Source organism: Lissotriton vulgaris, chromosome 7, assembly GCF_964263255.1.
Source record: "Lissotriton vulgaris chromosome 7, aLisVul1.2, whole genome shotgun sequence".
Classification (NCBI taxonomy): domain Eukaryota; kingdom Metazoa; phylum Chordata; class Amphibia; order Caudata; family Salamandridae; genus Lissotriton; species Lissotriton vulgaris.
This window is the reverse complement of record NC_141695.1, coordinates 176,536,318-176,563,093: the sequence shown is the minus strand read 5'-3', so window position 1 is coordinate 176,563,093 and position 26,776 is coordinate 176,536,318. Positions and strand designations below refer to the sequence as shown.

Genomic DNA, 26,776 nt, shown 5'->3' with positions numbered 1-26,776 from the left:
ATGTGGTGGTTAAACCGAAGGGTTGTATGTTTGGTGGGCCACCACCGACGGCCTGTCAGTGGAGGTCCTCCCGACATTGTAGTGGGGCCCATTGGTAGAAGCCCATACGGGGCTCCCGAGTGGAGCTGGGGGGGCCCCCTTGAACCATCAGGTTTTCTCATCACTGTTGTCCTAGTATCTATTGAATAGAACATCATCTTGCTGGGGGCTAGAGATGTCTCCTTCTTCACTAATACCGACGGTTTCTGGAAAAAGAAGAACATTTTTAAACGCTTAACCGCGGCGCGATTTCCGCTGCAGTGCGGCGGTTTAATTAAGTGGACGGGGCAGCATCGGCCAACGGAGGGAGTGCCTACGATGCTGTTGGCCGACAGAAGCAGTGAAGGGGTTAAAACAGAACAGGAGCCTCCAGCAGTCCTTGAAGTCTCCAAGCAGGTGCCTCCCTGGAAAAAAACCATGCATTAAAGAATCCACTGTGATGCACGTTGTCGATATCAGACTCCAAGCTCTGTGCTAAGGGTCCTCAGCTGGTGCTGGGTGTAAATGAATCTCCAGAAGAGGTGGTGGGTCATTTTGCCTGCTGTGCATCTTTTGAGGCAGGACTTAAAGCAGTCAAGCCCTTTTGCATGCTTGAAGGATGTCACTAGCGGATCTCCTTGGAATGCTATCCAGGCAATGTCTTTCAGCTTGTTGGTCAGGCATCTGGAAGCAATGCTATTCCACACTTGGTCCACTCTTGGAGACATCCTTTGCAGGGACGTGGATGATCTTCGAAGTCCACTGATCTGGTTTGAAGCCTCCAAATCAAACTTCTTGATGACCTTCTCTACATCTGTGCAGTACCACAGTGTATCTCAGTTGTATGAGATGGCACTCATTAAATCTGAACAGCCGAGGCGCAGCTGCTTTGCTAGTACAATCAAGCGCACCATCTCAAATTTGTTTCTCAGGAGGCTCCTCACACAGTGGCATGTGAAGATTCCCCTAAGGAATGTGGTGATGTCCAGCACTCCTTTGCCTCTTGTTGTGAGTCTTAAACATCACCTCTCTCTTCATGCTGTCCATCTTAGAGTTCTAGCTGAAGTAAAAGATCATTCTTGTGATGGCTGTTCGTGGTTTCACTTGCCAGACCTGAATGACTTACTGGAGCACTGGCAGGTTTTTGTCCTGCAGGATCAGTGCCTTCCCCTCGATTGTCAGCATCCTGAATCTTCAGAGTCATAGCTTCTGTTTTGTCTTCACCAGTTACTGATCCCATACCTTCTCTGCTGCTCCTTCATCTCCAAAGCAGAATCCAAGCTTCTGCTTGTGGGGAATGGCATTGGGCTTGACTTGAGGTCCAATGGGCAAAGAGCAAGGTTTCTGACATATCGATTCAGAAAAGGGGGTGGTGATGGACAGAGTATCAGAATTAAGCAGAACACTCGTTCACAGTCAACAGATCAGGGCTTGATCCATCACCGTTTTTGAGCTCACTGCACCATCCCAGCTCAGAACCTGGCTATATGCAAATTAGTCTGTCCCTGGCCCAGTGCATCATGGGAACAGGGCAGACCAAACTACCAAGCCAATTCTTTTACTGGAAAGGAAACAAGCATCCGGGGACCGGTTTCTGGCATTACAGCCGTCTTCGGCCCGGCTTGCTTGAATCCTGATGGTGCAGTGAGCAAGGGACTCATGTCTGAGCATACCCTTCCACGCTTGTGGAGGACAAAACGATTCAGAAAAGGGGGTGGTGATGGACAGAGTATCTGAATTAAGCAGAACACTCGTACCCAGTCAACAGATCAGGGCTTGATCCATCACCGTTTTTTCGCTCATTGCACCATCCCAGCTTAGAACCTGGCTATATTTAAATTAGTCTGTCCCTGGCCCAGTGCATCATGGGAACAGGGCAGACCAAACTACCAAGCCAATTCTTTTACTGGAAAGGAAACAAGCTTCCGGGGGCCGGTTTCTGGCATTACAGCCGTCTTCGGCCCGGCTTGCTTGAATCCTGATGGTGCAGTGAGCAAGGGACTCATGTCTGAGCATACCCTTCCACGCTTGTGGTGGACAAAACGATTCAGAAAAGGGGGTGGTGATGGACAGAGTATCTGAATTAAGCAGAACACTCGTACCCAGTCAACAGATCGGGGCTTGATCCATCACTGTTTTTTCGCTCACTGCACCATCCCAGCACAGAACCTGGCTATATGCAAATTAGTCTGTCCCTGGCCCAGTGCATCATGGGAACAGGGCAGACCAAACTACCAAGCCAATTGTTTTACTGGAAAGGAAACAAGCTTCCGGGGACCGGTTTCCGGCATTACAGCCGTCTTCGGCCCGGCTTGCTTGAATCCTGATGGTGCAGTGAGCAAGGGACTCATGTCTGAGCATACGCTTCCACGCTTGTGGTGGACAAAACGATTCAGAAAAGGGGGTGGTGATGGACAGAGTATCTGAATTAAGCAGAACACTCGGACCCAGTCAACAGATCAGGGCTTGATCCATCACCATTTTTTAGCTCACTGCACCATCCCAGCTCAGAACCTGGCTTTATGCAAATTAGTCTGTCCCTGGCCCAGTGCATCATGGGAACAGGGCAGACCAAACTACCAAGCCAATTGTTTTACTGGAAAGGAAACAAGCTTCCGGGGACCGCTTCTGGCATTACAGCCTTCTTCGGCCCGGCTTGCTTGAATCCTGATGGTGCAGTGAGCAAGGGACTCATGTCTGAGCATACCCTTCCACGCTTGTGGTGGACAAAACGATTCAGAAAAGGGGGTGGTGATGGGCAGAGTATCTGAATTAAGCAGAACACTCATACCCAGTCAACAGATCGGGGCTTGATCCATCACTGTTTTTTCGCTCACTGCACCATCCCAGCTCAGAACCTGGCTATATGCAAATTAGTCTGTCCCTGGCCCAGTGCATCATGGGAACAGGGCAGACCAAACTACCAAGCCAATTCTTTTACTGGAAAGGAAACAAGCTTCCGGGGACCGGTTTCTGGCATTACAGCCGTCTTCGGCCCGGCTTGCTTGAATCCTTATGGTGCAGTGAGCAAGGGACTCATGTCTGAGCATACCCTTCCACGCTTGTGGTGGACAAAATGATTCAGAAAAGGGGGTGGTGATGGACAGAAGGAAAAGTGTGGCTCACTGGTTAGAGGAGGCAGACCTGGAAGCAGAGGTCAGCCCGGGACCAGGGTTCAATTCCTGGCTCGGCGGGGTCTTGAGTCCTAAAATGTCCATGGACTCGACAATTCTCGCTCCGTTGCCTACTCGATTCTCGGGTTCACACTCTGCGACTCTGGGCAATAGCTTGCTTAATCTCCACAACGGCCCCTCACGGCGGGATGCCTGGCTTTCACCTTGCGGATACCCTGCTGGGGTATCTCACAGGGGAATACCAGGACGGGTTCCCTAAGCAAGCGCCTTGATGCCTTCGGGTGATACGTGCGCTATATAAATCGCAATACATTCACATTTACATTTACAGAGTATCTGAATTAAGCAGAACACTTGTACCCAATCAACAGATCAGGGCTTGATCCATCACCGTTTTTTAGCTCACTGCACCATCCCAGCTCAGAACCTGGCTATATGCAAATTAGTCTGTCCCTGGCCCAGTGCATCATGGGAACAGGGCAGACCAAACTACCAAGCCAATTCTTTTACTGGAAAGGAAACAAGCTTCCGGGGACCGGTTTCTGGCATAACAGCCGTCTTCGGCCCGACTTGCTTGAATCCTGATGGTGCAGTGAGCAAGGGACTCATGTCTGAGCATACCCTTTCACGCTTGTGGTGGACAAAACGATTCAGAAAAGGGGGTGGTGATGGACAGAGTATCTGAATTAAGCAGAACACTCGTACCCAATCAACAGATCAGGGCTTGATCCATCACCGTTTTTTAGCTCACTGCACCATCCCAGCTCAGAACCTGGCTATATGCAAATTAGTCTGTCCCTGGCCCAGTGCATCATGGGAACAGGGCAGACCAAACTACCAAGCCAATTCTTTTACTGGAAAGGAAACAAGCTTCCGGGGACCGGTTTCTGGCATAACAGCCGTCTTCGGCCCGACTTGCTTGAATCCTGATGGTGCAGTGAGCAAGGGACTCATGTCTGAGCATACCCTTTCACGCTTGTGGTGGACAAAACGATTCAGAAAAGGGGGTGGTGATGGACAGAGTATCTGAATTAAGCAGAACACTCGTACCCAGTCAACAGATCAGGGCTTGATCCATCACTGTTTTTTAGCTCACCGCACCATCCCTGCTCAGAACCTGGCTATATGCAAATTAGTCTGTCCCTGGCCCAGTGCATCATGGGAACAGGGCAGACCAAACTACCAAGCCAATTCTTTTACTGGAAAGGAAACAAGCTTCCGGGGACTGGTTTCTGGCATTACAGCCGTCTTCGGCCCGGCTTGCTTGAATCCTGATGGTGCAGTGAGCAAGGGACTCATGTGTGAGCATACCCTTCCACGCTTGTGGTGGACAAAACGATTCAGAAAAGGGGGTGTTGATGGACAGAGTATCTGAATTAAGCAGAACACTCGTACCCAGTCAACAAATCAGGGCTTGATCCATCACGGTTTTTTAGCTCACTGCACCATCCCAGCTCAGAACCTGGCTATATGCAAATTAGTCTGTCCCTGGCCCAGTGCATCATGGGAACAGGGCAGACCAAACTACCAAGCCAATTCTTTTACTGGAAAGGAAACAAGCTTCCGGGGACCGGTTTCTGGCATTACAGCCGTCTTCGGCCCGGCTTGCTTGAATCCTGATGGTGCAGTGAGCAAGGGACTCAGGTCTGAGCATACCCTTCCACGGTTGTGGTGGACAAAACGATTCAGAAAAGAGGGTGGTGATGGACAGAGTATCTGAATTAAGCAGAACACTCGTACCCAGTCAACAGATCAGGGCTTGATCCATCACCTTATTTTAGCTCACTGCACCATCCCAGCTCAGAACCTGGCTTTATGCAAATTAGTCTGTCCCTGGCCCAGTGCATCATGGGAACAGGGCAGACCAAAGTACGAAGCCAATTCTTTTACTGGAAAGGAAACAAGCTTCCGGGGACCGGTTTCTGGCATTACAGCCGTCTTCGGCCCGGCTTGCTTGAATCCTGATGGTGCAGTGAGCAAGGGACTCATGTCTGAGCATACCCTTCCACGCTTGTGGTGGACAAAACGATTCAGAAAGGGGGTGGTGATGGACAGAGTATCTGAATTAAGCAGAACACCCGTACCCAGTCAACAGATCAAGGCTTGATCCATCACCGTTTTTTAGCTCACTGCACCATCCCAGCTCAGAACCTGGCTATATGCAAATTAGTCTGTCCCTGGCCCAGTGCATCATGGGAACAGGGCAGACCAAACTACCAAGCCAATTGTTTTACTGGAAAGGAAACAAGCTTCCGGGGACCGGTTTCTGGCATTACAGCCTTCTTCGGCCCGGCTTGCTTGAATCCTGATGGTGCAATGAGCAAGGGACTCATGTCTGAGCATACCCTTCCACGCTTGTGGTGGACAAAACGATTCAGAAAAGGGGGTGGTGATGGGCAGAGTATCTGAATTAAGCAGAACACTCGTACCCAGTCAACAGATCAGGGCTTGATCCATCACCGTTTTTTAGCTCACTGCACCATCGCAGCTCAGAACCTGGCTATATGCAAATTAGTCTGTCCCTGGCCCAGTGCATCATGGGAACAGGGCAGACCAAACTACCAAGCCAATTCTTTTACTGGAAAGGAAACAAGCTTCCGGGGACTGGTTTCTGGCATTACAGCCGTCTTCGGCCCGGCTTGCATGAATCCTGATAGTGCAGTGAGCAAGGGACTCATGTCTGAGCATACCCTTCCACGCTTGTGGAGGACAAAACGATTCAGAAAAGGGGGTGGTGATGGACAGAGTATCTGAATTAAGCAGAACACTCGTACCCAGTCAACAGATCAGGGCTTGATCCATCACCGTTTTTTCGCTCACTGCACCATCCCAGCTCAGAACCTGGCTATATTTAAATTAGTCTGTCCCTGGCCCAGTGCATCATGGGAACAGGGCAGACCAAACTACCAAGCCAATTCTTTTACTGGAAAGGAAACAAGCTTCAGGGGACCGGTTTCTGGCATAACAGCCGTCTTCGGCCCGACTTGCTTGAATCCTGATGGTGCAATGAGCAAGGGGCTCATGGCTGAGCATACCCTTCCACGCTTGTGGTGGACAAAACGATTCAGAAAAGGGGGTGGTGATGGACAGAGTATCTGAATTAAGCAGAACACTCATACCCAGTCAACAGATCAGGGCTTGATCCATCACCGTTTTTTAGCTCACTGCACCATCCCAGCTCAGAACCTGGCTATATGCAAATTAGTCTGTCCCTGGCCCAGTGCATCATGGGAACAGGGCAGACCAAACTACCAAGCCAATTCTTTTACTGGAAAGGAAACAAGCTTCCGGGGACTGGTTTCTGGCATTACAGCCGTCTTCGGCCCGGCTTGCTTGAATCCTGATGGTGCAGTGAGCAAGGGACTCATGTGTGAGCATACCCTTCCACGCTTGTGGTGGACAAAACGATTCAGAAAAGGGGGTGTTGATGGACAGAGTATCTGAATTAAGCAGAACACTCGTACCCAGTCAACAAATCAGGGCTTGATCCATCACGGTTTTTTAGCTCACTGCACCATCCCAGCTCAGAACCTGGCTATATGCAAATTAGTCTGTCCCTGGCCCAGTGCATCATGGGAACAGGGCAGACCAAACTACCAAGCCAATTCTTTTACTGGAAAGGAAACAAGCTTCCGGGGACCGGTTTCTGGCATTACAGCCGTCTTCGGCCCGGCTTGCTTGAATCCTGATGGTGCAGTGAGCAAGGGACTCATGTCTGAGCATACCCTTCCACGCTTGTGGTGGACAAAACGATTCAGAAAAGAGGGTGGTGATGGACAGAGTATCTGAATTAAGCAGAACACTCGTACCCAGTCAACAGATCAGGGCTTGATCCATCACCATATTTTAGCTCACTGCACCATCCCAGCTCAGAACCTGGCTTTATGCAAATTAGTCTGTCCCTGGCCCAGTGCATCATGGGAACAGGGCAGACCAAAGTACGAAGCCAATTCTTTTACTGGAAAGGAAACAAGCTTCCGGGGACCGGTTTCTGGCATTACAGCCGTCTTCGGCCCGGCTTGCTTGAATCCTGATGGTGCAATGAGCAAGGGACTCATGTCTGAGCATACCCTTCCACGCTTGTGGAGGACAAAACGATTCAGAAAAGGGGGTGGTGATGGACAGAGTATCTGAATTAAGCAGAACACTCGTACCCAGTCAACAGATCAGGGCTTGATCCATCACCGTTTTTTCGCTCACTGCACCATCCCAGCTCAGAACCTGGCTATATTTAAATTAGTCTGTCCCTGGCCCAGTGCATCATGGGAACAGGGCAGACCAAACTACCAAGCCAATTCTTTTACTGGAAAGGAAACAAGCTTCCGGGGGCCGGTTTCTGGCATTACAGCCGTCTTCGGCCCGGCTTGCTTGAATCCTGATGGTGCAGTGAGCAAGGGACTCATGTCTGAGCATACCCTTCCACGCTTGTGGTGGACAAAACGATTCAGAAAAGGGGGTGGTGATGGACAGAGTATCTGAATTAAGCAGAACACTCGTACCCAGTCAACAGATCAGGGCTTGATCCATCACCGTTTTTTAGCTCACTGCACCATCCCAGCTCAGAACCTGGCTATATGCAAATTAGTCTGTCCCTGGCCCAGTGCATCATGGGAACAGGGCAGACCAAACTACCAAGCCAATTCTTTTACTGGAAAGGAAACAAGCTTCCGGGGACTGGTTTCTGGCATTACAGCCGTCTTCGGCCCGGCTTGCTTGAATCCTGATGGTGCAGTGAGCAAGGGACTCATGTGTGAGCATACCCTTCCAAGCTTGTGGTGGACAAAACGATTCAGAAAAGGGGGTGTTGATGGACAGAGTATCTGAATTAAGCAGAACACTCGTACCCAGTCAACAAATCAGGGCTTGATCCATCACGTTTTTTTAGCTCACTGCACCATCCCAGCTCAGAACCTGGCTATATGCAAATTAGTCTGTCCCTGGCCCAGTGCATCATGGGAACAGGGCAGACCAAACTACCAAGCCAATTCTTTTACTGGAAAGGAAACAAGCTTCCGGGGACCGGTTTCTGGCATTACAGCCGTCTTCGGCCCGGCTTGCTTGAATCCTGATGGTGCAGTGAGCAAGGGACTCATGTCTGAGCATACCCTTCCACGCTTGTGGTGGACAAAACGATTCAGAAAAGAGGGTGGTGATGGACAGAGTATCTGAATTAAGCAGAACACTCGTACCCAGTCAACAGATCAGGGCTTGATCCATCACCGTATTTTAGCTCACTGCACCATCCCAGCTCAGAACCTGGCTTTATGCAAATTAGTCTGTCCCTGGCCCAGTGCATCATGGGAACAGGGCAGACCAAAGTACGAAGCCAATTCTTTTACTGGAAAGGAAACAAGCTTCCGGGGACCGGTTTCTGGCATTACAGCCGTCTTCGGCCCGGCTTGCTTGAATCCTGATGGTGCAGTGAGCAAGGGACTCATGTCTGAGCATACCCTTCCACGCTTGTGGAGGACAAAACGATTCAGAAAAGGGGGTGGTGATGGACAGAGTATCTGAATTAAGCAGAACACTCGTACCCAGTCAACAGATCAGGGCTTGATCCATCACCGTTTTTTCGCTCACTGCACCATCCCAGCTCAGAACCTGGCTATATTTAAATTAGTCTGTCCCTGGCCCAGTGCATCATGGGAACAGGGCAGACCAAACTACCAAGCCAATTCTTTTACTGGAAAGGAAACAAGCTTCCGGGGGCCGGTTTCTGGCATTACAGCCGTCTTCGGCCTGGCTTGCTTGAATCCTGATGGTGCAGTGAGCAAGGGACTCATGTCTGAGCATACCCTTCCACGCTTGTGGTGGACAAAACGATTCAGAAAAGGGGCTGTTGATGGACAGAGTATCTGAATTAAGCAGAACACTCGTACCCAGTCAACAGATCAGGGCTTGATCCATCACCGTTTTTTAGCTCACTGCACCATCCCAGCTCAGAACCTGGCTATATGCAAATTAGTCTGTCCCTGGCCCAGTACATCATGGGAACAGGGCAGACCAAACTACCAAGCCAATTCTTTTACTGGAAAGGAAACAAGCTTCCGGGGACCGGTTTCTGGCATTACAGCCGTCTTCGGCCCGGCTTGCTTGAATCCTGATGGTGCAGTGAGCAAGGGACTCATGTCTGAGCATACCCTTCCACGCTTGTGGTGGACAAAACGATTCAGAAAAGGGGGTGGTGATGGACAGAGTATCTGAATTAAGCAGAACACTCGTACCCAGTCAACAGATCGGGGCTTGATCCATCACTGTTTTTTCGCTCACTGCACCATCCCAGCACAGAACCTGGCTATATGCAAATTAGTCTGTCCCTGGCCCAGTGCATCATGGGAACAGGGCAGACCAAACTACCAAGCCAATTCTTTTACTGGAAAGGAAACAAGCTTCCGGGGACCGGTTTCTGGCATTACAGCCGTCTTCGGCCCGGCTTGCTTGAATCCTGATGGTGCAGTGAGCAAGGGACTCATGTCTGAGCATACGCTTCCACGCTTGTGGTGGACAAAACAATTCAGAAAAGGGGGTGGTGATGGACAGAGTATCTGAATTAAGCAGAACACTCGTACCCAGTCAACAGATCAGGGCTTGATCCATCACCGTTTTTTAGCTCACTGCACCATCCCAGCTCAGAACCTGGCTATATGCAAATTAGTCTGTCCCTGGCCCAGTGCATCATGGGATCAGGGCAGACCAAACTACCAAGCCAATTCTTTTACTGGAAAGGAAACAAGCTTCCTGGGACCGGTTTCTGGCATTACAGCCGTCTTCAGCCCGGCTTGCTTGAATCCTGATGGTGCAGTGAGCAAGGGACTCATGTCTGAGCATATCCTTCCACGCTTGTGGTGGACAAAACGATTCAGAAAAGGGGGTGGTGATGGACAGAGTATCTGAATTAAGCAGAACACTCGTACCCAGTCAAAAGATCAGGGCTTGATCCATCACCGTTTTTTAGCTCACTGCACCATCCCAGCTCAGAACCTGGCTATATGCAAATTAGTCTGTCCCTGGCCCAGTGCATCATGGGAACAGGGCAGACCAAACTACCAAGCCAATTCTTTTACTGGAAAGGAAACTAGCTTCCGGGGACCGGTTTCTGGCATTACAGCCGTCTTCGGCCCGGCTTGCTTGAATCCTGATGGTGCAGTGAGCAAGGGACTCATGTCTGAGCATACACTTCCACGCTTGTGGTGGACAAAACGATTCAGAAAAGGGGGTGGTGATGGACAGAGTATCTGAATTAAGCAGAACACTCGTACCCAGTCAACAGATCAGGGCTTGATCCATCACCGTTTTTTAGCTCACTGCACCATCCCAGCTCAGAACCTGGCTTTATGCAAATTAGGCTGTCCCTGGCCCAGTGCATCATGGGAACAGGGCAGACCAAAGTACGAAGCCAATTCTTTTACTGGAAAGGAAACAAGCTTCCGGGGACCGGTTTCTGGCATTACAGCCGTCTTCGGCCCGGCTTGCTTGAATTCTGATGGTGCAGTGAGCAAGGGACTCATGTCTGAGCATACCCTTCCACGCTTGTGGTGGACAAACCGATTCAGAAAAGGGGGTGGTGATGGACAGAGTATCTGAATTAAGCAGAACACTCGTACCCAGTCAACAGATCAGGGCTTGATCCATCACCGTTTTTTAGCTCACTGCACCATCCCAGCTCAGAACCTGGCTATATGCTAATTAGTCTGTCCCTGGCCCAGTGCATCATGGGAACAGGGCAGACCAAACTACCAAGCGAATTGTTTTACTGGAAAGGAAACAAGCTTCAGGGGACCGGTTTCTGGCATTACAGCCTTCTTCGGCCCGGCTTGCTTGAATCCTGATGGTGCAGTGAGCAAGGGGCTCATGTCTGAGCATACCCTTCCACGCTTGTGGTCGACAAAACGATTCAGAAAAGGGGGTGGTGATGGGCAGAGTATCTGAATTAAGCAGAACACTCGTACCCAGTCAACAGATCGGGGCTTGATCCATCACTGTTTTTTCGCTCACTGCACAATCCCAGCTCAGAACCTGGCTATATGCAAATTAGTCTGTCCCTGGCCCAGTGCATCATGGGAACAGGGCAGACCAAACTACCAAGCCAATTCTTTTACTGGAAAGGAAACAAGCTTCCGGGGACCGGTTTCTGGCATTACAGCCGTCTTCGGCCCGGCTTGCTTGAATCCTGATGGTGCAGTGAGCAAGGGACTCATGTCTGAGCATACCCTTCCACACTTGTGGTGGACAAAACGATTCAGAAAAGGGGGTGGTGATGGACAGAAGGAAAAGTGTGGCTCACTGGTTAGAGGAGGCAGACCTGGAAGCAGAGGTCAGCCCGGGACCAGGGTTCAATTCCTGGCTCGGCGGGGTCTTGAGTCCTAAAATGTCCATGGACTCGACAATTCTCGCTCCGGTGCCTACTCGATTCTCGGGTTCACACTCTGCGACTCTGGGCAATAGCTTGCTTAATCTCCACAACGGCCCCTCGCGGCGGGATGCCTGGCTTTCACCTTGCGGATACCCTGCTGGGGTATCTCAAAGGGGAATACCAGGACGGGTTCCCTAAGCAAGCGCCTTGATGCCTTCGGGTGATACGTGCGCTATATAAATCGCAATACATTCACATTTACATTTACAGAGTATCTGAATTAAGCAGAACACTCGTACCCAGTCAACAGATCAGGGCTTGATCCATCACCGTTTTTTAGCTCACTGCACCATCCCAGCTCAGAACCTGGCTATATGCAAATTAGTCTGTCCCTGGCCCAGTGCATCATGGGAACAGGGCAGACCAAACTACCAAGCCAATTCTTTTACTGGAAAGGAAACAAGCTTCTGGGGACCGGTTTCTGGCATTACAGCCGTCTTCGGCCCGACTTGCTTGAATCCTGATGGTGCAGTGAGCAAGGGACTCATGTCTGAGCATACCCTTCCACGCTTGTGGTGGACAAAACGATTCAGAAAAGGGGGTGGTGATGGACAGAGTATCTGAATTAAGCAGAACACTCGTACCCAGTCAACAGATCAGGGCTTGATCCATCACCGTTTTTTAGCTCACTGCACCATCCCAGCTCAGAACCTGGCTATATGCAAATTAGTCTGTCCCTGGCCCAGTGCATCATGGGAACAGGGCAGACCAAACTACCAAGCCAATTCTTTTACTGGAAAGGAAACAAGCTACCGGGGACTGGTTTCTGGCATTACAGCCGTCTTCGGCCCGGCTTGCTTGAATCCTGATGGTGCAGTGAGCAAGGGACTCATGTGTGAGCATACCCTTCCACGCTTGTGGTGGACAAAACGATTCAGAAAAGGGGGTGTTGATGGACACAGTATCTGAATTAAGCAGAACACTCGTACCCAGTCAACAAATCAGGGCTTGATCCATCACGGTTTTTTAGCTCACTGCACCATCCCAGCTCAGAACCTGGCTATATGCAAATTAGTCTGTCCCTGGCCCAGTGCATCATGGGAACAGGGCAGACCAAACTACCAAGCCAATTCTTTTACTGGAAAGGAAACAAGCTTCCGGGGACCGGTTTCTGGCATTACAGCCGTCTTCGGCCCGGCGTGCTTGAATCTTGATGGTGCAGTGAGCAAGGGACTCATGTCTGAGCATACCCTTCCACGCTTGTGGTGGACAAAACGATTCAGAAAAGGGGTTGGTGATGGACAGAGTATCTGAATTAAGCAGAACACTCGTACACAGTCAACAGATCAGGGCTTGATCCATCACTGTTTTTTAGCTCACTGCACCATCCCAGCTCAGAACCTGGCTTTATGCAAATTAGTCTGTCCCTGGCCCAGTGCATCATGGGAACAGGGCAGACCAAAGTACGAAGCCAATTCTTTTACTGGAAAGGAAACAAGCTTCCGGGGACCGGTTTCTGGCATTACAGTCGTCTTCGGCCCGGCTTGCTTGAATCCTGATGGTGCAATGAGCAAGGGACTCATGTCTGAGCATACCCTTCCACGCTTGTGGTGGACAAAACGATTCAGAAAAGGGGGTGGTGATGGGCAGAGTATCTGAATTAAGCAGAACACTCGTACCCAGTCAACAGATCGGGGCTTGATCCATCACTGTTTTTTCGCTCACTGCTCCATCCCAGCTCAGAACCTGGCTATATGCAAATTAGTCGGTCCCTGGCCCAGTGCATCATGGGAACAGGGAAGACCAAACTACCAAGCCAATTCTTTTACTGGAAAGGAAACAAGCTTCCGGGGACCGGTTTCTGGCATTACAGCCGTCTTCGGCCCGGCTTGCTTGAATCCTGATGGTGCAGTGAGCAAGGGACTCATGTCTGAGCATACCCTTCCACGCTTGAGGTGGACAAAATTATTCAGAAAAGGGGGTGGTGATGGACAGAGTATCTGAATTAAGCAGAACACTCGTACCCAGTCAACAGATCAGGGCTTGATCCATCACCGTTTTTTAGCTCACTGCACCATCCCAGCTCAGAACCTGGCTATATGCAAATTAGTCTGTCCCTGGCCCAGTGCATCATGGGAACAGGGCAGACCAAACTACCAAGCCAATTCTTTTACTGGAAAGGAAACAAGCTTCCGGGGACTGGTTTCTGGCATTACAGCCGTCTTCGGCCCGGCTTGCTTGAATCCTGATAGTGCAGTGAGCAAGGGACTCATGTCTGAGCATACCCTTCCACGCTTGTGGTGGACAAAAAGATTCAGAAAAGGGGGTGGTGATGGACAGAAGGAGAAGTGTGGCTCACTGGTTAGAGGAGGCAGACCTGGAAGCAGAGGTCAGCCCGGGACCAGGGTTCAATTCCTGGCTCGGCGGGGTCTTGAGTCCTAAAATGTCCATGGACTCGACAATTCTCGCTCCGTTGCCTACTCGATTCTCGGGTTCACACTCTGCGACTCTGGGCAATAGCTTGCTTAATCTCCACAACGGCCCCTCGCGGCGGGATGCCTGGCTTTCACCTTGCGGATACCCTGCTGGGGTATCTCACAGGGGAATACCAGGACGGGTTCCCTAAGCAAGCGCCTTGATGCCTTCGGGTGATACGTGCGCTATATAAATCGCAATGCATTCACATTTACATTTACAGAGTATCTGAATTAAGCAGAACACTCGTACCCAGTCAACAGATCAGGGCTTGATCTATCACCGTTTTTTAGCTCACTGCACCATCCCAGCTCAGAACCTGGCTATATGCAAATTAGTCTGTCCCTGGCCCAGTGCATCATGGGAACAGGGCAGACCAAACTACCAAGCCAATTCTTTTACTGGAAAGGAAACAAGCTTCCGGGGACCGGTTTCTGGCATTACAGCCGTCTTCGGCCCGGCTTGCTTGAATCCTGATGGTGCAGTGAGCAAGGGACTCATGTCTGAGCATACCCTTCCACGCTTGTGGTGGACAAAACGATTCAGAAAAGGGGGTGGTGATGGACAGAGTATCTGAATTAAGCAGAACACTCGTACCCAGTCAACAGATCAGGGCTTGATCCATCACCGTTTTTTAGCTCACTGCACCATCCCAGCTCAGAACCTGGCTATATGCAAATTAGTCTGTCCCTGGCCCAGTGCATCATGGGAACAGGGCAGACCAAAGTACGAAGCCAATTCTTTTACTGGAAAGGAAACAAGCTTCCGGGGACCGGTTTCTGGCATTACAGCCGTCTTCGGCCCGGCTTGCTTGAATCCTGATGGTGCAGTGAGCAAGGGACTCATGTCTGAGCATACCCTTCCACGCTTGTGGTGGACAAAACGATTCAGAAAAGGGGGTGATGATGGACAGAGTATCTGAATTAAGCAGAACACTCGTACCCAGTCAACAGATCAGGGCTTGATCCATCACCGTTTTTTAGCTCACTGCACCATCCCAGCTCAGAACCTGGCTATATGCAAATTAGTCTGTCCCTGGCCCAATGCGTCATGGGAACAGGGCAGACCAAACTACCAAGCCAGTTCTTTTACTGGAAAGGAAACAAGCTTCCGGGGACCGGTTTCTGGCATTACAGCCGTCTTCGGCCCGGCTTGCTTGAATCCTGATGGTGCAGTGAGCAAGGGGCTCATGTCTGAGCATACCCTTCCACGCTTGTGGTGGACAAAACGATTCAGAAAAGGGGGTGGTGATGGACAGAGTATCTGAATTAAGCAGAACACTCGTACCCAGTCAACAGATCAGGGCTTGATCCATCACCGTTTTTTAGCTCACTGCACCATGCCAGAAACCGGTCCCCGGGAGCTTGTTTCCTTTCCAGTTAAAGAATTGGCTTGGTAGTTTGGTCTGCCCTGTTCCCATGATGCACTGGGCCAGGGACAGACTAATTTGCATGTAGCCAGGTTCTGAGCTGGGATGGTGCAGTGAGCTAAAAAACGGTGATGGATCAAGCCCTGATCTGTTGACTGGGTAGGAGTATTCTGCTTAGTTCAGATACTCTGTCCATCACCACCCCCATTTTCTGAATCGTTTAGTCCACCACAAGCGTGGAAGGGTATGCTCAGATGTGAGTCCCTTGCTCACTGCACCATCAGGATTCAAGCAAGCCCGGCCGAAGACGGCTGTAATGCCAGAAACCGGTCCCCGGAAGCTTGTTTCCTTTCCAGTTAAAGAATTGGCTTGGTAGTTTGGTCTGCCCTGTTCCCATGTGCACTGGGCCAGGGACAGACTAATTTGCATATAGCCAGGTTCTGAGCTGGGATGGTGCAGTGAGCTAAAAAACAGTGATGGATCAAGCCCTGATCTGTTGACTGGGTAGGAGTATTCTGCTTAGTTCAGATACTCTGTCCATCACCACCCCCCTTTTCTGAATCGTTTTGTCCACCACAAGCGTGGAAGGGTATGCTCAGATGTGAGTCCCTTGCTCACTGCACCATCAGGATTCAAGCAAGCCGGGCCGAAGACGGCTGTAATGCCAGAAACCGGTCCCCGGAAGCTTGTTTCCTTTCCAGTTAAAGAATTGGCTTGGTAGTTTAGTCTGCCCTGTTCCCATGATGCACTGGGCCAGGGACAGACTAATTTGCATGTAGCCAGGTTCTGAGCTGGGATGGTGCAGTGAGCTAAATAACGGTGATGGATCAAGCCCTGATCTGTTGACTGGGTAGGAAGATTCTGCTTAGTTCAGCTACTCTGTCCATCACCACCCCCCTTTTCTGAATCGTTTTGTCCACCACAAGCGTGGAAGGGTATGCTCAGATGTGAGTCCCTTGCTCACTGCACCATCAGGATTCAAGCAAGCCGGGCCGTAGACGGCTGTAATGCCAGAAACCGGTCCCCGGAAGCTTGTTTCCTTTCCAGTTAAAGAATTGGCTTGGTAGTTTGGTCTGCCCTGTTCCCATGATGCACTGGGCCAGGGACAGACTAATTTGCATGTAGCCAGGTTCTGAGCTGGGATGGTGCAGTGAGCTAAAAAACGGTGATGGATCAAGCCCTGATCTGTTGACTGGTTAGGAGTATTCTGCTTAGTTCAGATACTCTGTCCATCACCACCCCCCTTTTCTGAATAGGTTTCTGACATGGCACTGTTGATCTTTGCAACAGATGCTTTCCCAAGCTCACTGCACATCTTCTCCAGAGCCTTCAATGAGTGCCTATATGGAAAAGCCTCTTTTTTTGTTTTTGGCCCAATGTTTTCTGAATGATGCTGCCAGTTTTTCAACTCTGAGATTGCAATGTGTATGTAACATTAGCCATACCAAATTAGCTTAAGCTAATTTACCTGTATATGGTTCTTAGGGTACCCAGGGCCTGTAAGCTAGAGAGTACTCCACCAGGGATTGTAGCACTGCTTGTGCCACACTGGGTGTGACAAGAGTAAAACGAGTCTCCCAGTCCTCCATTTCAGACTCAAAGGGCAGTTTTGAACTGCTATCCTGACTTTGCCATTTAATTTCATGGTACATTCATCTGTCCCCTTGAAACATGTGTAGGTCACCTCTGTAGCAGACCTAACGAGCCCTAAGGAAAGGTGCAGCATATTTCATGGGCAGAACATGTATTTTACATGTTCTGACAGTAAAAAAAAACAAAAAAAAAACGTTTTTACTGTGAAAAGATATGGGCGTCCTGTTGTCGAGGGCTGGGTTATTCACTGACTCCCTCAGCTATGCTAACTCTTGAACAGTGTAACCAAAGTTGATACTACTAGGTATCAAAGAACTTATTACATTAAGACTGAGTTAGTTATCAAGTCGAAATTACTGTAACAAGTTACACTGTGCAACTGTTACAAAGCTGCCAAATTGTTGCCTTAAATCTTTTCTCCCCAGAACGGTTGCACATGGAGCTTGAACCGGAGACACTTTTCTGCCCTCCTACAAGGTACAGACTCCCAGGAAAGGGTCTTGCACTGGAAAGAGGTTTTACCTCCCTCCTGCAGGAAGTCACAGTGGTATTGGTCCAAAAGGTGAACTTCAAAGCTGTAGCTGTCTTTGAAGGGCAAATAGGAAATGCTTGTGAGAGGGGCGGTCCCATTGTTTAGGCAGACTAGCTGGCACCCGGAAAGAAGTGAGGAAACATGTTGTCAAACTGGTTTTCCAGAGGAGTAAAGCCCCCTTTCCAGCCACACCTCTGGGTTGGGCTAGGAAGCTCTGAAGGCTGAGAGAGTGGTTCTGCTATCTTGTGAGTGGGCAAAATTGGTGCATCCTGGGATAGCTAGATGCCACACTTTCCAGGAAGTGGTCATCACGAGGGAGGGAACCTAGTAGCCCATTGGCATCCTACCTGGAAGGGATTTTCTGGACATAACTAGGGGACCCCTAGCTCTCAGAACTCAGACCTCAACTGGACTGGAAAAAGGACCAAAGAAAGACTGCCCTGCTGCACCAAATTCCTAGCGAGGAGAGGCTGCACTGACATGGGCTGCAACTGCTGCACCTGATGGTTAGCAAAGAAGAGGGGCTGGGCCTGCTGTTCAGTAGAAGTTGTCTCCAGAGCTCAACCAACGCAAAGAGACACCATTGGTCAGCTGACTGGCCTCCTGTTCGCAGCACAGGGACACAGCTAAAGAAGCCTGCTAAGGGCGACTGGTAGCCCAGATCCCCGGATCACTGCTCACTACCATAGTCCAGCACCAGGGATCAAGACTCGATACTCAGAAGTTACACTTGAGTCTGCTGGACCCGGGTGATACGTTGGAGTATAACTTGGTTGCCCAAAAGGCAAGCTACAACCCGGAGAAACAGTTGGCTGTGCACGCTGTTGTAGTTTATTCTTATGTGACTGCTTATGTTATTGTAACCTTAAGTGGGCGCTGTGTTCCTTTGGAGTATTGTAACTGAGAGACAGTTGTATGATCGCAATGAGGGGTCCAGCTCTGCTATCTTGTTATTTTGTAACTAAACCTTAATATTAAAACTACCGGTTCTTTCACTAGTGACAAGTGTCACTGGCTGCTGGAACCTGCCTAAAAGCAATTCTTTTATGGTGTGTGATATAATCATCATCAAAAAACAGCGGCTTAACAGACTGCAAAGATAACTACCAAAGAACTGTACGTTTCCCAACTCTTCATTGACCCAAGCGCTGTTTTTAACACTGCTTAATGCTGTTTAACACTATGCTTTTTGGGGGTCGGGAGGACTGTGGGCTAACTTCACCGGATGAAGGAATTGACTGAAGTGCGATATCCGAATTCAAGCGTTGCTCTTTGCCGCACTTCAGCTAATGTTGCCGCATTCGTGATTTTATAATATAGCCCATATTTGTGGGCGCATTTAATCATTTATGGCTACAGTTTAAAGTTCTAAGAATAATTTTGGTTTAGCAAGGTATATATTCAAAAAGGGCCACTCAAGCATATCATCGCGTCGCAATCACCTCGGCTAGAAAGAACTGCACCAGCAGTTGTAATAATAAAGTTTATTAACATAATAGCAGAGCTAGAACCCACAGCGCGATCATCCACTGTCTATCAGCTACAGTTCTCCGTCCCTCGTGGAACTCACACCTAAAAGTTACATACATTCAAAGGAACACAGCGCTCACTTTAAGTTACAATAACATAAGCAGTCACATAAGAATAGGATACAACACACCTCCCCACCTTAACTAATACAAAGAAAAATAGACAATAAATAACTTGAAAAATAATGCATAAAACAGTAAACCTCAGTCCCTTAAATAACCGTGACAACATGTCACAAAGGAAAGAGTGCTGTTTAACTTACATAGTTGTTCAACCATTATGGTTTTACCTTTTTTATTTTCGGGTATGTTCTGTCAGTTTCATCTCTTACTAGACAACCAGTTTACTTCTCTTCTGCTCCATGCAGCTTTTCTGTACTACACAGAACCTTTTATACCATTTCTCATCACCTTCCAACAAACCTTTTTACCAAATACTTTCTGTACACTTTTAAGATTAGAACATTTACATTCTCCTTTCCTTAACGGCTGTGCCCAGTTTCCCAAGTACATAATCCACCTCTTTAAATTCTCAAGGACCTCTGATTTTCCTGCTTTTATGTCTCATACTATATTTGTCCTGCCTCTCCTTTATCTTCTAGGCCACCACATCGAATTCACAGATTTTTTTTCCCTTCTCATCCATGCAGGACAAGCCACCATCATTGGCCTCCTTCCTCTTAACAACATAAAAGGAGATTCTCCCGTCACAGAGTGTGGCGTACATCTGTAATTCCACAGCATATTTTGCAATTCATCTTTTCATTTCAAACCATTCTTACACGTCAGCTGTAAACATACTTTCTGCACTCTATTGAAACTCTCAATGAGACCATTCTCTCTAGGACGCTATAGGGCTGCCTATGATGATGTTAGTTTAGAGATTTAAAAGAAATACATCTTCTCTGAAGTGAATTGGTGGCCTTTGTCCATCACAGCCTCCTGAGGAATGACCTATCTAGCAAATATTTCTCTGAAGGACCCAATCACCACTTCTGACTTCACTTCATCAACTACGTGAACCTCAGGCCACTTGAAGAAGCAGTTTACCATTACTATAGCAAACTTGCCGCTCAACCTGTATTGGCTGAAAAGAACCCAAATGTCCACTCCCAGCGTTCTCCAAGCACTGCCAGGGCATCTAATAGGTACTATGGGGGATTCCCTGACAGCACAAGACCTATCACGGCTTCATGGCCGACAAGCCTCAGTGCCTTTTATATAACAAAGCATATATAACAAAGCAATCACTCTTTCACAGACAAGACCTGGAACTACTAACCTCTTGCCCCTGTATAGTATAGCATTGTTTACCAGTAACTCAGTTCATATCAACTTGTACTTCCCTAATAAAACATCACCAGACTACTGCTTCTTCCACATACTGGTTAAAGTCTGTTTGACTTTTCTTAAGTCCTCATCCACATTCAAAGCACTCAACCCTTCATCTTTAGAGGTAGCAGCTCCTGATAACAACCCTACCATGGCTACCATCCAATCATCGGAGTCCTGAATTTTGTCACTTCCATTTTCTGAAAACACAGCTGGCAAATGTGAAAGTCTGAGTTCGCTGATCAGTATCTGCGACCATTTGTCCAAAGAACTCCTACATATCTTAAAGATACCAGGGACCTTTTGAACCATCTACAACACATCGAATACTCTCCGGACACCATGCTCCTGGTGGGGTTCGATGTAGAAAGCCTTTACACCAGTCTACCTCAGGAGAAAACAATGGAAACTCTCGAAAGTATACTTTTCATTACCACCTGGTCCTACAAAACTTCCAGACATTTTGTCCTGGAATGTTGTCGACTGGCTCTCATGGAGAACTTTTTTCAGTACAGAGACACTCTGTATCTATAATGCCACGGGACTTCAATGGGCAGTACATTTGCCCCGAGCGTGGCAGGGTTGTATGTGAGTACTTTTGAAGATACCCATATTTTGAACCAAACCAACAACCCTTATCATCAATGTATACTGTTTTGGAAACGATACATTAACGATATTTTTGTCATCTGGAAAGGGGACCAAGAGAACCTATCAGAGTTCCATACGTGGTTAAACCAAAAGGACGACTGTCTGAAGTTTACATACTGTGCAGATAAAAAGAGCATTGACTTTCTAGACGTAACTATCTATGCTGAAGCTAACACTCTCCAGACACGGACTTTCTTCAAGACAACCGCGAAAAACAGCCTTTTGTCTTTTAACAGTTTCCACCCAAGACCCCTACGAGAAAACTTACCATACAGCCAGTTTCTCAGGTTACGGCGTAATTGTAGTAACATTTCAGAATACAAACTACAAGCCAATGACCTTTGTAGTAAACTAGAAGCCCGAGACTACCCGAAAAAAATCATTGCCAGCTGTAAGAAACGGGCAAGGAATCAAAATAGAGATGCACTATTGGAGAGCACTCCAAAGACACCACAAGAGGAAACCTTAACATGTGTCACCACGTACAGTTCGATGACAAACAACATAAAAAAAATTGTCAATAAAAATTGGCAAATACTGACATCAGGTAACCTTACATGGCCCAAACCAGGGTTCGCGAACAGGAGGAGCAGGAATCTAAAAGATATTCTAGTCCATACGAGACCAGCCCCAAAAATTCCCAGAGAGAATGTTACTCTGTGGGGCAACCCAAAAGTAACAGGTCATTACCCGTGCGGTTCCTGTTCTGTCTGTGGTCTCACAAGACCAACGAAAGAAATACAACTCTTACCTAATTTCAAATGGACCCTGAACAATCACACCAACTGCAATACAACTCATGTTGTATATATGATCACATGTCCGTGTAAAATGAATTACATTGGAATGACATGTAGGAAAGCAAAGCAGAGAATAGGTGAGCACAGGAGCAACGTAAAATGTAAAAAGAGCACTACCAAAATGGCTACCCACTATCTAGAAAAAGGCCACACTGTAAATGATCTACAATGGGTGATTCTTGAAACCTTACCGAACAAAGACCATAATGCCGAAAAAACCCTCTTTGAAAAGGAGCAAAGATGGGTACACAGACTTAAAACGGACAGTGAAGGAGTGAATGACAATATACCCTGGCTGTCTCTTACAAGAAAATAATCATCCTGCATTAAGTCTTGAGTTAATCCCTCCCTATGTCTCCAAATGACCTGACAATCCTTTGTATATATTTACGAAGACACGGGGACATTGCAAGTCTGACACACCATTTCCCTGATCAATGCATGAAAACATCCATGAAACTTACTACAGTCTATTGCTCCTCTGAACAGCGCCCATCACCTAAGAATTCCCTAGACATGAGATTATATCACCCCGTGAACACAACTGGAGGTTGAATATCTCATAAACATCACCAACGTATTCATTTACAATTCACGGAATAAGGTCCCAATATCTAGAAATACACTAACTGAAAATATTGCCGCTCTACTAAAGAATATCGGCCAGATTATAGTGTCACTTAAGGAGAATTTTGTAATTACCTCCTTTCTACCGACAATATCGGAACTACAGGGAATGCTCCTCCCCCACGTTCTGTAAACAACGTGATGGGACCAATAGGAGATCTCTAGTAATGTAACCACTGCCCATTAAATACGACCCGGAAGCGACACCAACTGCTTCCGGTTCGGTAGGAGCAGAACAGCGCACACACAGGGAAGCTGAGGACTGGACGCAATAGGTAGCGTGATCAACACATCGGGGAAGCGTCTTCTACAAAATCGCAAGTATTCAGCAACGCACCCCTTAACTAACTTTTACTATTTACCCTTTGTAGCCCAGTCCAAAAGCTCTACCAACTGAAGGGAGTGTGCAAAACACTTGCGCGAGGTAAAATCCTATGAAATGATCCCGAGCAGCGGCGGTGATTTTCAGTGCGGCCACCCATCTAACCCCTAGCATACGAACAAATACACGGTGTCTGTTCTAGTTGTGAGAAGTTGGCCCGATATGCAACGTTCGCTATTCTAGCGACCGCTATGTATCGTTCCAACGACCCTTATGGTGTTTGGTTGTAAGTCAACCTATAGACCAGCTATCCTAGTAGCGTGGATACGAGCAGTCTAAGGCTAAAGACTCGAGAGGGCGTGTTAAGCCAGCTGTTTACCACACATGTACCCCTTGAACACCCAGTGAAAGGACACCACACAAGTGTTATGAAAATAAACAGTATTTATTAAGAATCACAACAGCCCTGTACTCTTTATGAGGACAGGGTACTAAGCACAAACCAAATCTCTTTAGCAAATACTTCAAGTGCACAATTTAGAAACAAGTGTCCGAGGACACGGAAAGATTAAGGTCTCGGGCGGACCCGATAAGGCAAGTCGGAAGCGAGGGACTCGGGACCCTAGAGTAAGGAGGCTATGCAGGCACCGAAATGCCGAGTTACCTAGCCACGAGGGCTGCGGCTGCACAAGTCTTACAGGCGTCGGGGTCTTCGCTGACGAGCCAGGAGCCGGAAGAAAAGGAGTTGCTGGCCGGCGACCAGTGCTGAATAGTTCGTAGAGATCCAAGCCTGGATCGGAGATTGAAGAAACCTGAAAGCAGAGGGGACCAAGTTCGTACTACTAGCCAGTAGTCAGAGGGTACCAGGAAGGCACCGGTTGGCCGTCACCTCGACCAGGTGAGTGGGCGACGCTAGGCTCTGCAGTCTCACGGACCAGGAGGCGTTGTCGGCGACCACGGTGGAGGTGCGAGCTGTCCCACGAAGGATGATGCTGTCGGCGTCGCTGGGCCCAGGATGGGGCAACAAGCCTTGGCAGTTCTCAGGGCCACGTGGTGGGCCTAAGAGGGCGTCTTGAGTGGACCAGGAGGGTCCGGGGTGCTTCTCGCAAAGATGGAAGCAAGGGCCAGTCTGGAGCAACCAGACCAGCAGTACGGATTCTCGGGTGTCGTCACAGAAGGACACAAGCCAGCGGCTAGTGACCAGACAACGTGCTGAGCAGCGAGCAGAAGGGCCCCACGCAGATCGTGGAGATGCTGGGAGACTGCACTTCGGAGCTGGAGCGGCTCAGGGTCGGGGCTTCTCGGACCCCAGAGCACTCACCAGAGAGTTACCTCGATGGTCGTGCTGGTTTTTAAGAGCGTGCAGGTTCTGATGATGGCCGGTCCCTCGAGGTCTCGTCGCACCCACAGATCACAGCTGAGCTGATGACGTGGGTAGAGGTCAGAGGTGCCAGGGAAGCCGGTTCTCGTCGAGCTGGGCCATCGGATTCCTTGAGGAAGGACTTACAGCAAACCGCAGAGTTCTTAGTTGGTGCCCGCTGATGCAGGGTGACTACTCCTTAGTCACAAGGGAGAAATCTTGAGAAGAGTCTTGAATGTCCTTTCGTAGAAAGTAGTTCTTGAATCAAAGATGATCTAATTTGGAAGGGTCCCCGCTCCGGTCTTTATGCTAAAGAAAGGGGTGGGTACATGACTAGGTCCTGCCCTAAGGGTGGGACCAGGAAGGGGGGTAGTTACACCCCTCTCCCCTGCCGGACTTTCCCCAGGCCAGGGCTGTCGCCCCTGGAACTGGTTCTAACCGGCAGATGCGTAGTGAGCACCGGGGTGCCACTTCGCAGTCACCTTCTCGCCAAAGCCCTACCTACCCAGAATACACAAACCCTGTCTGGGACGGTGCGAACAGCGCCCTCGACAGGAAACCCTTTGTCCAAGTGCTCCTCGCTGGAAGGACTCCCAGCAGCAGGAGGTCAGACTCGTGTCTGTGGTGGCAGCATCCATTTTGTGGAGCTGAGGCTTCAGTTAACTTTAACCGGGGTTCACAGTTACGTACATGTCGTGTCCCTCTAGAAGGGTGGGATGCTAACCTCATCGCCAGAATTGGTGAGAGGGCAGCACCCCGATTCGTATGACACCTTACTCGACATGCCTTGATAACGCGACACCGGAGTTACCGATATGGTACGCGTTATCATGGAACAGCTATTGGGTCTTGATTCCGCAAGCTGCAACCGGGCTCGGCTCGGGCCTGAACCTAGCTCACACGAGCCCACGCACTCTGCCTTCAGGATTGTCAAGGCCTGCCATAGGAGTGACTGATAGGAACTCGGGTGTCCATTGTATGGTTAGATATAGAGCTACTATACCTACAGCAAAGGGTGGTTACACGGCTTCGCCCCAGCTGTCGTGCAGCCAGTTGTGTCAAATTTAGGAGGCCAGCCAGGGGTGGCATAATACATGCTTCAGCCCCTGGCGGCCCTGGGTACACCTATGCCCTGCGTTACGGGGTCTGATAAGGCGGCCCAGTACCAATTGGTAAATGCACCTAGGGTACATATCGTAATTTAGAAAGAGAACAGCCAGGCTGTGGGTCTGATTAGCAGGCCCACAGCCAGAGAAAGTCGTAAACCAGTGAAACAAAAGCAAAAAATCTGGGTGATCATAGGATTGCAGACCCTACTCTCCTACACTAGTCACGATACAAACACAAAGTCGAGTGCCTCACTATGGGGGAACACGCACGGATAAGTTAGACCTACCGTAATCACTATGTCACTTATGTATATTTCGCAACACGACGAGTGGCCCGTGAATTAATAGGCACAATCACTACTGATAGCATCATCAGAACCACATATGATGTAGTACAAAATCCACGACTGTTTGCCAACACATGCATGAGATTTTATTTTAGAAGCATGCTGCAGTCAATTGCATGAGCAAGGAAAACATAAGAGAGAGTTGACATTGCCATAGATGTAAACCGGTCACATAAAGTATTGCCACTTTTTAGTTGTTGTATGTCTATCATTTGATAGAAATGAGAAGCAAATATTGCTCAGCGTGTGTCCCTCCACATCCCCCTCCCTGTATGCGTGTTGCAAACTTGTGTTTACTCGTTACAGGTACCATAAGACCTCCATAACAAAGGAACAGGTTAATAACCTTTTTCTTTCACTTTTTGAGCACTTTATTTATATATCCCACCACGTTATTTCACCAACGGTCCTGATGAATGCCCGTAAGCCCTAGAATTCAGGCAACAGAGGCAGAAACATGTCGACCAATTTTTAACAACCCCCCCGATTTTTCCATTTTCGTTACTCTAAGTGCAACTACTACTCATTATCCAGTTCACAAGATGCACTATAATAGAGTTTACCAGACCCAAAACCAGACAGAATAAAGTTGTGAATCTCTGACTTTTGGGTTTTTTAACAATTTTTATCTCTGGCTCACTACTGCACCAACCTTGGGTAAAAACCTCCGGGTGGAGGCTGCATAACCAAATAGACCTAATGATTATGCACACACGTGATTTATAAGCGGAGAACCAAGATATACCGCTCCAAAACCACCATACCCATCACGTGCATGAGAGTCTTTTTACTGGGACACCCTGTGTGAGTCCTGCATACCTAGGGTTGAGCAGGACAAGTGATCCTTCCCCTTTGATTAGCAAATGTGAAAGATAATCTGCCTTAACATTTTTTGCCCCAGTACATATTTTACTGTGAACATAAATCCTTGCATCCTAAAAATCCATTTTGCTATGCGAGGTGTAGCTTTTCCCCTCCTTAGGTCAAAAAAAGTTCACTAAATGTTTGTGATATGTACTCAGTTAAAATTCAACTCCCCATAAATACGTTCTGAAATGTTGGACCCCAACGTGCAGGCCAGAGCCTCTTTCTCAATCACAGAGTAAATTTCCTCAGCACCCCTTAATGTTCTCAAAGCAAAGGCATTGACTCTTTTCGCATCCTGATGTAATTGCAAGAGCACAGCATCTAAGCACTTGCATCGATGCTGCAGATAGTTTTATAC

At 48.6% G+C, this 26,776-nt stretch overlaps 1 protein-coding gene across 3 annotated transcripts in view; it reads right to left on the bottom strand.

Annotated features, from left to right (window-relative positions):
* Window positions 1-26,776, bottom strand: part of LOC147701129 (sialic acid-binding Ig-like lectin 7) — a 251,785-nt gene that overhangs the window by 133,898 nt on the left and 91,111 nt on the right. The window lies entirely within an intron of this gene.